This window comes from Hippichthys cyanospilos, chromosome 13, assembly GCF_059441005.1.
Source record: "Hippichthys cyanospilos isolate Australia breed blue-spotted pipefish chromosome 13, RoL_Hcya_1.0, whole genome shotgun sequence".
Lineage (NCBI taxonomy): Eukaryota > Metazoa > Chordata > Actinopteri > Syngnathiformes > Syngnathidae > Hippichthys > Hippichthys cyanospilos.
In genome coordinates, this window is record NC_142381.1 from 11,288,168 (window position 1) to 11,304,566 (window position 16,399).

Genomic DNA, 16,399 nt, shown 5'->3' on the forward strand with positions numbered 1-16,399 from the left:
GTATTGAAATATTGTTCCGTCTCTTTTTGCCCCCGTTTCGTCAGATAAAATTTTTGGCACCGTATTTTATTTTGTAGAGAACTCTTGTTTTGAAGGGCCGTGCAACCGGAAACAGACAGGCAAGAAGGCATGGTCGATCTTAACCGTCCCTTTTATTACGTCAACAAAATGGAACATAGCACTAAAGCGGTCTTCTCTTGCGCGCAACAACTTTTTCGTTGCTGTTTCACCGTTTCTAGACCGCCAAATAATATCTAATTTCACTTCCATGGTGAGGGCCAATTGTTTACTGCGTGCGTTCGTAACCTCGAAACATCGTAAGTCGAGACCGCCGTAACCCGAGGACCCCCTGTATTTCGTTTTTCGTAAAGAGGGCTTTCGTATCCCGAGGTACCACTGTAATTGCACATGAAAAATTATTTTGTGATCAGATTAAGAATAGAAAAAATATGAACTTTTTACTGCTCAAAATGGCTAAATAAGTGGTGTATCAATTCTAGAACCCCTTTTGCATCGCGCTTAGCAATGTGCTGCGGATGTGTCCATTCCTTGTGAATGCGCTGCAATGGCCAAGGACGGAACACTTATTGCTCTCGATTGAAGCGACATCCGAAGGCGCATTCAATACAAGAGAGGTTGGCCGAGTGACGTCAGAGTGCTAACAGCAATAGACGTGTGTGGCTCCTTTGCAAAAATCGCCAAGCTTGCACTGGGACGTTGTTGTCCGAAGAAAAAAAAGACGTGCCCTGCGGAAAGGTCTTGAGAGTGATTTCATTTTTTTCTAGATGATTTTGAAATGTTACGATTACTAAATAAGTGTCGTGTGATGATAGTTTTGGAATTTTTTTGTTGTCACTTGTTGAATATTTTTCCAGTTGGACCTTATTCTTATTTGACACAAATAGCAGATTTACTATAGTATCTTTTTGTTCTTTATAGTCCCGAACAACACTCTGGGCAGTGTAAGAATGAGCGAAAACAATAAAGGGGCACCTGATGAACTGAAGTTATGTTAAGTTAATATCACAGGGGGCAAAAACTCTAACTGAGGCAGTCCAAGTAAATACAGTATATTTCCATTTATGTGCTGCGCATTATTTTGATAATTCAGTTGTAGCTTTTATAAGTCTGCGTGCTCTGTTGGATTGCTGGCCATTATGCAAGGAGGCAGGACTGCTTATATTGCTTTAAATATCCTGCAGCAGTTTAGTGCAACTGAACAGAGTAGTAAATAATTGATTTGGATGTTGTTGCCTTGCAAATGCAGTATGTTGACATACTTTGCTTTTATGCTATACATACAGGCTGCATATCAGCCTTTATGGGCAAAACGTATTTGCTACTTGGTGATCACTGACAAACATATACACTTAACTGACCTAACGTCTCCTTAGAGTAGGTGTTTACGAGGTAAATGCACTTTCTTGGGAAATAATGACATTTTTGGTTATATTAGAGAAAAAAAATGCAAATGCAGTGCTTGAATTGATTATGTTACCACCCTTGAAATTTAATATTGCAAATCATCTTTCACCATTGACATTTTTTTAATCAATACCAGCCAAGCAAGTTTGAAACATGTGTTTTTTAAGCGAATAGCACGCCAAAATATTTTACATTACCAAAAACTGCAGTAATCACAATTACTGTACATGCTGTACGTAAACATTTTGATTAGATTTCTTTATTTTATTGAACACATAACCACATAGCAAAATTTGAGAACAAAACAACAAAAAGAGGCAAATAAAAGTTTGACGCTATATTATTGCAGTCCAATGAGGCTTATATGTTCAAAAGGAAGTAGGAAGACGTATACAACTTGCCTTGCCTTCCTGTCTACATGAGCTACTTCACCTTTTGTGTTGAACATTAAATAAAATGTTACAAAACAGTGTAACTGATACTATTCAACCTTCAACAACATGATTTGGATTTTTAGATATTTTACTTGCGAAAGCTGTTGAGCTCACTAATTTCCAAGTCTTTGTCCATGTGAATGTCCACTTTTATTTTAGAAGGTCACTGAAGACAGCCAGTAGGAATCAAACAATATTTGGAGCATAATTTCATCATGACTCATCTGCAGAAGAAGAGAATAATCTCTACAGCAGAATTGAAAACTCTTTAGTATTGAACTTTTCATTCTATGGGTCATAGAGAGTTACATAAGAGGAGATGAATAGAAAGACGCAGCGGAATCAGTTGCATTTTGGTGCGGAAAGAATGAGTTTGAGCCAGCTCAAATGAAACAAAAAGCAAGTAAATGCTTCTAAGAAAAATGAAAACATCGCGGTGTGTCATAATTTTTCGGGTAAGTTAGCAAGCTACTTACGTATATCTGTAATTGAGTTCTTTCTGAACATATGTGCCAACCTTTCGCAAAATGTCACAGAAATCGGCTGATTATTTTTGCAAAGATATTCTGAATTAAAAAAGCAACAACCAAAAAACAGCAAGAAAACACCTCTGCAATTCAACGCTTGGCAGGGGAAATGAAAGCAGATCACAGAGATAGTTACGCAATCAATTAGCATCAGATTCAATATTACAATGACTTACCCCCTGACATTAAATCATTTTGGAATTTGTGTGTTTTATGTGGAATTTGGGAGATTGTGGCACAAACATGGTTTAACCCAGTTTTACTTAAGAAAATAATTGCCTTTGCAGGGCCATTAAGTTGATACCGTGAGGGATAACTAGACCATAAATTACAGAAGCAGTCGTTGCACTAATAGTTCCTGTAGGAATATGACTGCCATATTTTTCATTAGGGGAAGTGCGGAAGCAAATGAAAGAACCAAACCCGATTTCAAATGACAATTAGCTGCGCCGTTCAATGCTTGATTCTTAACGCCGCGCCAAGATATAAAAACATAACTCACTCCCTGATGAACACCTTTATCACAGCACTTAGATAACCCTTCGACAACTCTTCAATATAGAAACATTGTATGGCTCAAACATTTTAGAATGCCCACATGAGCAAGACTAAGGATATTTGAACACAAACGATGGAGTAACAAATGTAGACAGAGAAATACTACTATTATTTACTTAGCTTAGCTTACTTTGGTACATATATGGTACTTTTTCTTTCGTTTTGATCGTTGATTGGTATTAACTCGTGTAAACACATCCTGTGAGGCATTCTGACACTTGTACAAAACTTCAATTTTATAATGTAGCTTGTTTTAAAATTGACCATTTTATGAATGATTAATCGAATGTGATTTATTGCTCAGCCGTAGTGTGTACATTTTCTGGAGTTTTTATTTGAAATAGAAACTTATATGATTCATCAAGTAATCAAAAAAAGTAATAAAGATGAATCAATTACTAAAAGGAATCTTTAGTCGCACATCTGAAAGTGATATTCTGAATAAACTTTGCCATCGGTCCACCAGCTTTTATGCCATTGGCAATGACTTTTTTTTTTTTTATGATTAACTACAATGACCATAATGGACGGAATTTGTCACACCACCTGTTGCATTGATGAGTTTGACAACACATGCATTTTTACAGGGACAGAGATTTTATATCCCACTCAGAGAGTGACAAAAAACATTTTTCCATGCGGACATCACTTTATTTGGTCGTCCTGCTGAGGCAGGCAAAGCACCAGAGGGTGCTGGTGATGAGTCTGCACCCGGGCCCAGCCCCAAGGGGACCATTCAGGCCTCTCTGGCTGCTCTGAGGCGTGCCCATTAAAATATGTTTATTTTTAACTTGGCATGGGAGTGAATGTTTATCACACGCCGGTCTGGCGCAGGGGGTTTTGTTGTGTACAGAAGATGGCACCCAAAGGGGCAAAGTGTGCTTTTGTGAAGGCTCAAAGGCGCACACTAATGTGTCTTTGCGGCAGTTCAAACTCATCAAGCTCCCATTCGGAACGAATAAGGAGTGCTCCGCAGATGACTTCCCCGCTGCAGCGCAGTGTCACCGAGTGCGTATGTGTTTTTATTAAGTCTTCTATTGTTTTTGGCAAGCGTGACACACATTGCAGTCCCTTATGACTTCAAACCAACTGTCAAAGGAGGCTCCGAACTGGCTGCGTGTCAGTCGTGAAATCAGACATTGTGTGTGTATGTGTGTGTACCTGTCAGACTAACACTCAGTGAGATGTTGTACTCAGTGGACCGTGGCGACCTGCTGAACCTGTAACAGAGCTCATGGAGCCCAGTAAAAGTAGTGCGGCACACACATGCACACACATACACAATGAACACACTCGTATGAACGCAAATACACTCATACTGAAAACATTGTACTGTATTTATACAACGAAGCATACACACACCAGATAGAAGGACACGGTCGCAAAAACACACAAAGAAACTACATATAACATGTATAACATGTACTGTTCACAAAAACACTCTACAGTGCAGTAATGCCCATTTGTTGCAGGAGATACGTTCCAGATCCAAATCCGCTATATGGAGAGAAATTAAAAATATTATATTTAGTATTTATGATAACCTACACGCTAGTTAAAAAAATATAACCAATCACAGATTTGATCAGAAGATAAACTATCTACATAAAACAAAAACTATATTCAAAGTGTAGCCCAGCCGACCCGTAACCAAAATGTGCACATATCTAAAAAGAATTCTCCCCCAAATGCTGTTAAACATCTAATACATGGATGCATGTTACGTATTTAATGATTAGGGGGAGGGGGGCGATTATAAAAATACCGTAAAACCATGTAATGAGAAAGCCAATTATCACATTACAATCAGTGACTAATTTACATAGCATGTAGTCCATGCAATAACAAGTAAATCCAGCCAATCAGATCTGTAAAACGCCTCATGTCAACATCTATAGTAGTGGTTCTCAAGCTATTTTTAATTAGGTACCCCTGTGACGTATCTGATAAAAAAAAAAAGTATCCCCAAATTAGCGCTAAACATGTTTTAATGGAAACAAAGGTCCTACAACAGAGTGTTATCCATCCGTGGCTGATTTATTAAACCTTGGAACTTAACTTGAGGTTGTTTATCTTGGCATACGTTACCCCGCAACTCCGTAAAATAAATCATTGGACATAATCTGTACTATCATTAAAATTGTGTCACTAATGACAATGTGCATTCGTAAAAGGCACACACGCAAAATGCACAGTCCACACTTGAAGAACGTGATTTCGAGTACGGTACACGATCACAAATAGACAAGATTTACGTAGGAAAAAAATATCATTGGTAAAGCAGGGCCGCGGTATGTGAACCTCGAGATAGCGGGGGATTACTATTATATAAATGCGCACAGATACACGTAGACACTGTGCAGGAATACGCGCTTTAGACACACGCGCACACACACGCACGTACACACACGGCTCACAAATCAAGTCCAACAACGCGCACACACCGCACACGCGTGCGTACTGGCGCGCGCACACTCGCCAGATGAGTGAGTAAGAGGAGCCAGCCAAGTGCTCTCAAAGGTGAACAAAAGTTGCACGTGAACGCATCAGGTTTCGGTTCCATTCCAGAAGCCGGTGCAGAAAGACGACTTTTTAGGCGCGCGCACGCCACTATTTTGCGCTCGGGGAGGGACACTGCGCCCTTTGACGAGGAAGAGGAGAAGGGGGAGGAGGAGGGGGAGGAAGAGGAGGCTGCACTCTGTGGTGTTCTGTGCGCGATGACGAGACGCTGTTGTGGACTTGCGGGGCAGCCAAGTGGACTGGAGTGGACCGCGGCTGCGAAAAACACTTCCTCCGAGGTGAGTGTGTCGCTCCGCTCAGGTTTTCGCGCTGCGACGGGTGACGAACGGTGCGCATCGCGGGGTTGCGTGAAGATACGGTTGGAGGATGCAAAGTCGCTTGTCGATTGAACGTGTGCTAAGTTGGATGATGCTTTTTTGACATGGGAACCCCAAGGGGAACCACAAAGTGAAGGAGGGAAACGACGGGGGCGAAGCTATAGAAAGCGTGTCGGCTTAATGGAGCTTCCGAAGACAGGCTGCGCTTTTTGGAAGCTTTTCTTCTTCTTTTATTGCCCGCCTACTGATGTTAAACGTGAGAAACGAGTATTTGAACGCATCTGCTTTTATATAGAGGATTGAAGGGCGAGGAAAAAGAGACAGTTGTGAAGATTAAAGTGAGAGATAATACTTTGAGGAATTGCGTGGGCTTTTTTTCCCCCTCTCTCATCAGTGCTGCTGCTTGTGTGACACAAATTGTGTGTTTGTGTGTGTGTTCCCCAATGGACATGCCCTTCTTATGTTCCACTTGCAGCACCTGCAACCTCCCTCCCTCTCTCTTACTCACACACACACACATGCACGCACACACACTGCTCAACTCATCTGAGGCTGTATACACACACTCATATGTACAAGCAGAGGATTAGTAGTCATCGCGGGCCATAGTGTGACTCCAGATTAGAATGAGATTCTCCTCGACAAAGCTGCACGGGACACTGGATTAATGAAGAAAGGCGGAGTGGAAATGGATGGCTGGATGCTGTGATGGACTGATAAGACAAAAAGCAAAAAGAGTGATAGGCCGGATGAGTTGGTTGGGAGGGAGAAAGCAGCAGGAAAGAACACGAGATTAAAGTGTAATGTCCGAGTGAGGGAGGGAGAACGCGGGAATCCAGGCCAAGTCGTGCGGTGGAGGGAAATGTGGTGAGAATGAAGAAGAGAAGGCAGCAAACGCTCGCCCTCCGTGCGCCCCCCTCTCACCCCCACCCCCCTTTTTGATCTCCTCTTATTCAGATCCAAGAGGAGCGCTGCTTACGTAACGCTCCGTTCCGAACACAATTAACCAAAAGGAGATGCACAATGGGCACCTTAGGGATTACTAAATTAAAGGAGCCGAAAAGAAACACTGCTCTCAAGCAGGCATCGGTTGAGCCAAAACGTGATAGGACATTTTTGTTCAAAAATGACTAAAAGCCTTTAAACATTGCTCAGCAAGGCGTTCTGACTGTTAAACAAACATAGATGACGTTTGCTGGTGTGTGTATGTGTGTGTGTGTGTGTGGGGTCCGTAACTGTCCGCCCAAGAATTAGTTCTAACAGATTAGGCCGTTAAACAGCCTTTACACTATTGTACTGTTGAATTAGCCGGAGCAATTAGGTTGCCGAGGGGATATATGAGGTCAATGTCTGGCTAATAAAAAAGGGGTCTTACAGAAAATTACCATGAAGCAAAACCCGATCCAGCGATTAAGCTAATAGATCCACAAAAGCTACATACAGTATATTAGACTACTCGAGGCAATAATGAGGCATGTCAGAAAAGTTCCAGGACTGGTGTCTTAAAGGCTATATTTCAAATGCAAAAAAACAAAATATGAGTGTAGGCTCAACATTCAGGCATTTCTATGAAGGGATCCAGCAGCATTTTTTTTCAGTGTGTGAGAAGAGGATCAGGATGATTCAGTGCCATGGCAAAGTCACCAAAAGGAAGTTTGAATTTGAAATGTATATTTTTCAAACCATCCAAAAAAAAAGAATACAAATTGATAGATAATTCAAATGTGTCTGTCTGTTTTATTGAAGTCATTCATGCTGTAGTCAAGTAAATGAAAGTAAACAAGTAATCAATTGCAAAAAAAAAACTGAATTGTGAATATAAAAGCTAAATTAGGGCTTCCCAATTCGATATATTGACTAATAATAGACCAATATCCAATATGAGGTAAAATTCCTGATATTAGCGCTCATATACAAGCAGTTCATTCCAGTCTCCCTGCTCTTCTAGCCAATAAGTTGGTCATATTTTCTAATACCTGACGTTACTGATTATTGTTCTTTTTGCGTCGCTCCAAATATTTCATACTAAGAAATGAATAAAAGCTTGTATAATTCCTGCTGATATCACCTCAAATCAATATTGGTATCATACAGTACTAGGCTGCAGTATCAGGATCATATGTGAAGTGAAAAAAAATGTATTGGGGTATGTGGTGTATTTTGAGCTGTAATGTTAGCTGTAGTTTATAACGCAATGCATGATGGGTAACTCCTGGTTGGGTTGAGCCTTTTTTTATGACTCCGTGCTATGTTAAAAAAAAGAGTTAACGTTACATCGTCGTCCAGGGTATCATGGGGGTGATGACGTCATTCCGGAAACAACTCCGAGGTTACAAATGGTTAACAATGAATAGGTTTGCACAACAGTGTAACAATGTCACGCTGTTCTATACTAAAAGACACGCCAACTTCCCACCGTCTTACTGTCATGGTGTAAAAAAATTTAATCATGTAATCGCTCCTGAATCAGCACATTCAGATTTAAAATTGCACCCTATCCATCTGTCGTCGGGAGACACGGTGCGTCTTTTGGGCTTTCAGGGTTGGCTCGCCTTTGTAGACGTGAGGTGGCAGCCAACCTGCTAATTCTTTACCGTAATTGTTTTGATGGCTATAAGAGCAGATAAGTGGAGTGCCACATCCTCGGCAAGTTCATCTTGTCAAAGGCTCTTTAGCTGACGAGTCCGGCTCAATCCTACTCAAACATTTTTCAAAGGAGAGCTTTGCTTTGAGTTTGTCTAAGAAGGACGAAGGAGGGGAGAGCGGGCAAGATGAAAGATATTGCAAATGACAGCTGAAAAAACAAGTAATTGCTAGGTCTTTTGAGCAAGGCATTATGCTAGGAGTTGTGTGGCTTCAGATTTTTTGTTAAAAGTCTGAACTAATTTGATGTAAAGTATCATATGAGGAGCTAAGTTTAGACCCAGAAATACTGTAGGGCTCATCAAATATTGGGCAAAAATATTTGGCCAAATGGCCGGATTATATTAACATTTTACCTTAATGTAAGCTATCTAGTTTGAAGCACTTCTATACGAGTAACACTGCTGCCATTACTTAGTAATAGGTATCAGTGAAATATTGTGTAAAATTGACACATTGGAATGCAATAAAAATACTAATTTATCCTATATATATGTATATTTATCCTATATATATATATATATATATATATATATATATATATATATATATATATATATATATATATATATATATATATATATATATATATATATATAAAAACATATTATATATATACAACTGTCAAATCATTATTTTTGTCTGCTGAAAATATGGAAAAGTATAATTTCTTTATCTACATACGCCAAATGTAACCACAGTAAGCATCTGAAATTAGAGTCGGAAACTAGACTATAAACTCCAAAGACATCTTGAGCGTTTGATCCTGAGAACGAAGAACTAAAACCCTTTCAGATATCAATCCTATTTGACATAAAAAAGCACACTAAAGAACCATAGCAACTGCATGAAAACTGATGCATCAAGGAACAAACCGGTTACAACAGTGAATAAAGTATCAAAGGTCGTAAACACATACAGTAAAATGACAAAAGATAACAATTACATAACTATTATGACAAAAGTGGCAATTACATGACCAAAACAACTGTATAGCAAAGGATATTGACAACACAACGACTATTCAATAGATAACTTAAAACTTCTACAATAACTCCCCACTCAACTTCAACTTTGATAGTTTGGGCTGGAAAAAACGTTAAATATCCTGGTGGCCTTTTTCCTGGTTCTCCCTCACTTAGCAAAGCTGCGTATTCGGAATTAAAGGACAATTTTAATTAATTAAAATGACAGAGTAGTTTTAATTGGGCTCTCATCTGTTGCTGCAAAGGCTCTGCCTCCGCCTCAATCCGAAAAACACGTGATTAGCAACAAGTCAATGTCACGCTAGTCGACTAGCCTACAAGTCTACATGACCCCAAATGTAGGATTATGCATCACTGCAAAGGGCAACAGAAGTAATGTAGGAAAAAAAAATGTTCCATTCAAACCCCCAAAAACATGTTGTCGAATTTCCAAACCAATTACTGTAAGTACTCGTTGCAAAAAGTTGTGCTCGGAACAAACGCGTGGCGTTCCGTACCGCAGTGTGCTTCAGCAAATGGCTCGGCTTGAAGGGTGGTCTTGATTACCGTTTATTTGCTGCAAACAGCTGTTGACGCAGCTGCAAACACATCAATGACGGCGGCGAGGGAAGCAAATAGGCCCACAAACAATTATTTGAAAGATACATTTGAGAAAGCCAGTGGGATGATTATGTTATTGGGCACTTATCATATTAAGATACATTAAGATTGTCGCTGAACAAGGAAAACTGTCTATTTCTAATTACCTTAGCAGTAAATGACCACCTAACATCTAAGTTTAAAAACCAAGCAAAAAAAAACGACTGTGAAAACGGCTGATTGGTCAGATTTAGCAAGAAAATGCAAATCTTTTAGTCAACAAGCTATGTTTATAAATATGGTGTTAAAATGTAAATAGACATACAACTGTCAAGTGTCAAAATGCATACATTTGCATGTTTTTATGTCAGCTCTAATTTGCCTAGATAATTCAGGCTGAAATTAGTATTCAGAGTTGAACATCTTACTGTATCAAGCAACCTGATTTTGACCTTGAAGCATGAGACTTGGTTCATCTCAATCTACAGCGTATTGGTCCGGACATATCAGGGTTACGAAAACGTCTCCAAATCATACTTAATTACCATTGTGTTACTGTGAATCATTTGAATTTTTGATATTCATGACATGAAACAAGCAAAACAAACAAACAAAGGGAAAAAAGCTAACTATAATTTTACAGCTGCACTAGCAAATGGTAGCGATTGACTTTTGTATGTTCTGGCGACAATAACGGAAATCCGAAATGTTTTTCACCCGGCAAATCTGAACTAGATATCTGCAGCAGTCAAAACTCGACTGGTCACCATCAAGCCATTTGTCACGGCGCGATGATAGCTTCCAAAAAGACGCACCAATCGGAGGAGGTAGAAGTAAATGTTTTCTTTTCACAAGAAATCCCTTTTTCCCATGGTGGAGTTTTGCTCCCCCGTTGAGTTCGGGGGCCACAGGTCAGCGGCCCAGACAGACGGCGCACGCTGTCAAGAGGAAGGCGATGGCTGTCGGTGTTTGGCTCACTTTGAACAGCGCGTCTGCCGTCCTGAGGCTATATGACCTTCTTTTCTAATAAATCCACCTCTGTGATGTCTGCCTCTCATTATTTTCCCAAATAAAATCCCACCTTCTAAACCTCCGGGCGCTTCAAGACAGTAGCGTGCTGGAATTACCTTTTCACGGGCTGCGCTCCATCCTTTTAAAAACTGTCAGCTTTGTGTGCACGCCTAAAGCCATGACATTCAACATGAATATTTCATGGCAAACGTAAATAATTAATTAGTACGAAAGCAGGACTGGGCAGTTCCTGAGCATATCAATGCTCATTCTTCGGCAAGCTGTTAACATTTCCTTCTATTAAAGATTCAAGATAAGAATTAGTCTCCGTCCAAGTCGAGAGGAAGGCACAACAAATATTGTTGATGCATACTCTCTGCATTACTACTGTGAGGCCTCCGCTCACTCCCAAAGACGTATTTTAACGTCTTCACAGTGCCCACGCATTCATTTGCGGGTACGTAATTCGTAAAGCGTTTTGTGATGGAGTGATGCAATCTGATTTTTTTTTTTTTTTTGGAGGTATTCACAATATCGGTCCACCTTTTGGTTTTATGAATGGAATATAATAGATTGATTTTAAATTATATCGAAAGTTATTGAACGATGCGGAATCATGGAGAGATTTTAAACAATATGGAATAATAAGAAATCTTGAAATGTTTTGTTTTTATTTATTTTGTAGGAGGGATGAGCTGAAAAAAATGTTTAGAATGTTTGAATCAGTCAAAAAGTGTAGCAATTAGAGAGAATAAAAAATACTAAAATATAGATTTTTTTTTTAAATTTTATTTTGAGATTTGGGTAGGGAAAAGGTGACATGTTTAAAGTTGGAACAGGTGTAATTGGTCAAAAATGTAGAATGCTAGAGAAAAAGACAAACATTTTAAGTTTTAGTTTGAATTTTTTGGGGGGGGGAAATGTGGTTAAGATAAACAGTTTAAATTTGGAAAGTGTGAATTGGTCAAATTTGGAAAATTAGAGTTGGTGAAAAAAAAAAGATGAAAAGGTGAAAAAGTTGAAATTACAGATAAGAGCACCAAAAATCAGAATGTTTTGCTTTTATGTAAAAATTTCGGGAAAACAATTATACTCAATAATAGATGAACAGCTTAAATTTGGAACAAGACATTTGAAAATTGGGAGGATTAGAAAAAAACTGGTAAAAATTGGAACAGTTATGAATTAGAAAGTAAAAACATTTGATGTGTAACATGCAATGTGTCGTAGGAAATGAATCCGAATTCCGAGAGTATAAACATACAATAATTGGAAAAGTGTGAATTTCTGGAAAAGAATACAAATCAAAAAGGTGTGAATTGTTAGAAAGTGCTGACATTGGTTGAGAAATGTACAAGCTGTTGAAGGGTGAAAAACAATGGAATAAGAAAAATGAAAATTATTGGTGAATATGTAAGATGTGTGAGAATGCTGTCGAGCATGAAATAACTCAGCTGAATAGTTATAATTTTGAATGGATGCAAATATTTAAATTCCCCACTGGAAATGCAAAGAAATTATTGGACTAATCATTATTATAATTATTAGGAATGAAAAAAATATTAGCAAGTGCACATTTTTGCAACACGTGGAACTTGGAATAGTTTTAATCAGTAAAGAAATGTTGAAGAAGCAGAGTAACGCGATAAAATGATACGCATTCAGCATTCGCACAATTATCATCCACCTAAACATGTAACTAATAATTGCCGAAAATGTCGTTGGGTTTGTGATTCTTCTGCAGCAGGTTTTAGTGCCCTTGATCCCTAAGTAGAACTCAAGACCTGCTGCCTGATTTGTGTGTGAATGTGTGCGAGTCATAACCTTTTCCGGATTCCGCAATCAATGTCTGAATACGCCTGAATGTACAGTAGTGGAGAGCCCTGAGAGCAGTGGAACACCACTCTGTAAGCGCAGTCCATTTAGTGTATTGTGTCGAGGCTTTCACATGCAAATTTCATAAAGAATAAACCCAATGGGTTCTCCTTTTTCCCACAAATTGTAAAGAAACGTAGAGACACCGCTGCTGTCGGGATTTTTTTTTTTGTTATCTCCTAACCCGAAGCATTACGATAATGTGTTCATCATGTCACCATAATGTCTGGCTGGATTAGTTGTGTTGTCTTTTGTGAAAGCTTTAGTGCTCCACTAAAGCGTGGATTCCTCATCTTAATCTCTACTTTATTTCAAGCGTTTTCCTCAAAGAACAAGGCAGCATTTCCTCGGGTTATCAATCCTCCAAAAGATAAAACTGCACTGCACGATAAACAAAATGTCCTTAAAGTTTTTATTCAATCCCACGAGATTACGGTGCCTTTAGCTGCAATCCTCAAATGGACAATTGCTCCGAGTTATTTCCAGCGGAGCAACTCTTAATTCAAATCCTTTGCACTGACAACAAAACACTGACAGAAGTTTAAGGAGGATGATGAAGTGAAGGAATAAATGAGCGGCAGTTACGATTATTAGACTTCACTTGCATAAAATTGATGTTCTATTGCTGACAGAATTTGTATATCTACGCATAACGAATCTTACTTTGATCAAATTCATGATCTAATATCATAAATTCTATGTTTTGATGCTTCAAGTTTCACTTGTAAAAGTGAATGGTTCATATTGTGATAAGTTTCGCAATTTAAGGTAATTATTTTGACTTCCACGTTCGGCACAACAATTTGTAGCGGTTCCTTCTGCTCCAGGCCACTTTTAATGTGAGACGTAAAACGCAGTAACATCGGGTTAAAAGTGAAAAACTCTCATGTTATAACCTGAAACTCATATTATTATTATGCTAAAATGTGAATATTATCATGTTATAAAGTCAAACATCACATTTTAATATGATAATGTCAAAGACGGCAGATTGATTTCTTGGAACCTTTTACTTGACTTTTAATACTGACAGTTATATCACAGAGATTCGGCACCTAAGTATTCAATTTTAACCCCCCTCCATTAACAAAATAATATTTACAACAGTTAATTACTTTGTACTTCGAAGTATGACCAAAACAAATGGTTAAAGCTTCTTAAATGCTTCCTTTACAATTATTTTTTTCTTAAAGGGACAGTGTGTAACAATTGGACTGTTTTCTTTAAAAATGAATAAATTAAATGGTTGTAAATTTCAAAAACTTAAAAAAAAAGTTCTTAATGACCAACATTATGTTTTAAATATAATCCTCGGTCTAGTTTTAATTCAATTACATTGCTTGGGGGGTGGCACTCCTCCGGAGGCGGCCATGTTTGTTACAGCTACTGACAATGGTAAATGCAGCCCCTCCTGCCATCCGGAATGAAAAACTGTCTAAATCTTACACACTATCCCTTTAAGGTGATAGTTTGACCCTTGAAGGGACTGATCCTGTCCATTTGTCTGGTGGAAAAACGAGTTTGGAACACCTATCAAAAAGTCAAGTTGTTCCTCGGCTTCGTGGCGGGAAAATAAACCTATAGATGACCAACAGTTATGCGGGAGGACGTTGAAAATGAAATGTGCTTATGCCTGAGGTAAAGTACTGCAGGAGGCAGTATAGCACTGAAACAAATAGAGCTTTATAAATAAGCTTATATCACGTTTTTGTCTGAGGCTGTCAGGAGAGAAATTATGGAGAGGAAATACCTCACAGTACCTGCCAGATAAGAGTCATAAAGAGATGCATTGCGCCACAAAAGAAGGTTTTAATTATTTAGGGGTCCTCTATCTCGCGCACACACACATACGCAATAGCATAGGTTATTTTATGTTTCATTATTGTTTGTGCGCACTGTGAATTTGTGGCTAGAAGGTCGAGTGTTTATATGATAATGAGAACGTCGCTGGTTGAATACCTCCATGATGGGAGTTGGTAAGAGGCACACAAACGCAGCCAATTTACAATGCGATTAAGCAGGTACCGGTAAATATTGTGGGATAAAAAGCTAAACAAAAATATAATTGCATTCTTTCCTGTTAGAATTCAAATTATTCTCCTTTATGCAAAACGAGCCGGCGCCACCGATGTGACCGATAGACCAATAAATAACGGCGCCGTCGCCCGATTTCGGCGATAAGCGGCAAAAACGCATGTGGCGGCGGGATGTAATCAAAGTGGTATGTTGAAAGCACACACACACGTCAGTTTGCAAAACTGTGATGTGAGGTGAGTCACACAGCAGTTTTAAAGAAGGAGCGCAAATTAACTTTGTGCTATCTGGCTAATCATCGCGAGTCATCAGATAATTAGCCGCGCTGCATCACACTTGCAAAACGCAAATGACCTTCTGTCATTCGCCTTTTATACGCCGGCTAATGAAAGATAAGTGTAAACAATAGCAAGGCCAGACAGAAAGAGATTTCGGTGAACTGCCGTTGCATCACTGGGAAATTCACCTAATAGAATGGGAGGCAAAAAAAAAATGTTGCCTTTGCACAACGGCTCAGGCGTTGCAGCAGTTGAGTGCTTTGCCTCAAGCGAAAGGCGGCATTAAAAAAGACGCAAGGTGCATTTAATTCAGTTGGAAGCTGCCTTTTTAAAAAGTCTTTTTCGATTTGGCAACTCACGCAAAAAAATACTCTTTATTCTTACGATTCGCTTGAATTCAAATGGCTTTACAAAACATTCAAATAATGATCATTGGAGAATTTTAAAGACAAACAGCAGATTAATCAGGAGTTACTTCAAGAACATTTTTATTAATGCTGTTTGCTGTGGTGCAGAAATTCACTATGAAACACAGTGGCGGTCCGTGCATTTCACACTTAGGCCTTCATTGATGTCCTACTCGAATAAATACCCCTCCTAATACCATCAACAAACAACATTAACAAACCCCCAAAATTACCAGCACATGTGATGCATGATATCCATTAATTGAATATGAACGAAACAGGACGATGATGTCCGGTTATGTTAGGCCAGCAGAGAAGGCCTTGCTGGCCCTGAGGTTTTGATATTTCAACATCGTGCACCCTTACGCATCAGCACTATATTAATTGTGTACTTTTATTTCCCCCTCTTGGAAAGCTTTTTGATCTATCCTGGCCTCATTTTTTATATCACAAAAGCTTGGGATTCAAACAGGGGGGTGAAGATATTGTTTAATATCCACTACCTTGAGATCAAGAAATGTAATGTCTTGCAGGAGTATAACAACAATGTCAATTTGTTCTACACAAAAACTGGCATTCTTTTGTTTCCAATCATTTAGTTGACAAAACATTTCCGACAATAGTGTAGTTGATGTCAATATATCTTCTAGCGTTAATCAGAAAAGACTACTGTATATAATAGCGCTAATGCTAAAGGACACGCTTGTCATTAGCTATGATGTCTGTTTACTCTTGACTGGAGGGCTTTAAGGTCAGACCTCAGGAGTTCCAACTGGGTTCACTTCTAGTTTACTGTAGGACTGCC

General features: G+C 39.0%; 2 protein-coding genes across 6 annotated transcripts in view; one reads left to right on the plus strand and one right to left on the minus strand.

The window, feature by feature from the left end:
- macrod1 (mono-ADP ribosylhydrolase 1) overlaps positions 1 to 16,399 on the minus strand; it is a 129,148-nt gene that overhangs the window by 52,215 nt on the left and 60,534 nt on the right. The gene's annotated exons all lie outside the window — the stretch shown is intronic.
- flrt1b (fibronectin leucine rich transmembrane protein 1b) overlaps positions 5,601 to 16,399 on the plus strand; it is a 39,227-nt gene continuing 28,428 nt past the window's right edge. Inside the window, exon 1 of the mRNA XM_088431989.1 lies at positions 5,601 to 5,742. The gene's annotated coding sequence lies outside the window, so the exon portion shown is untranslated. The remainder of the gene's footprint in view (positions 5,743 to 16,399) is intronic.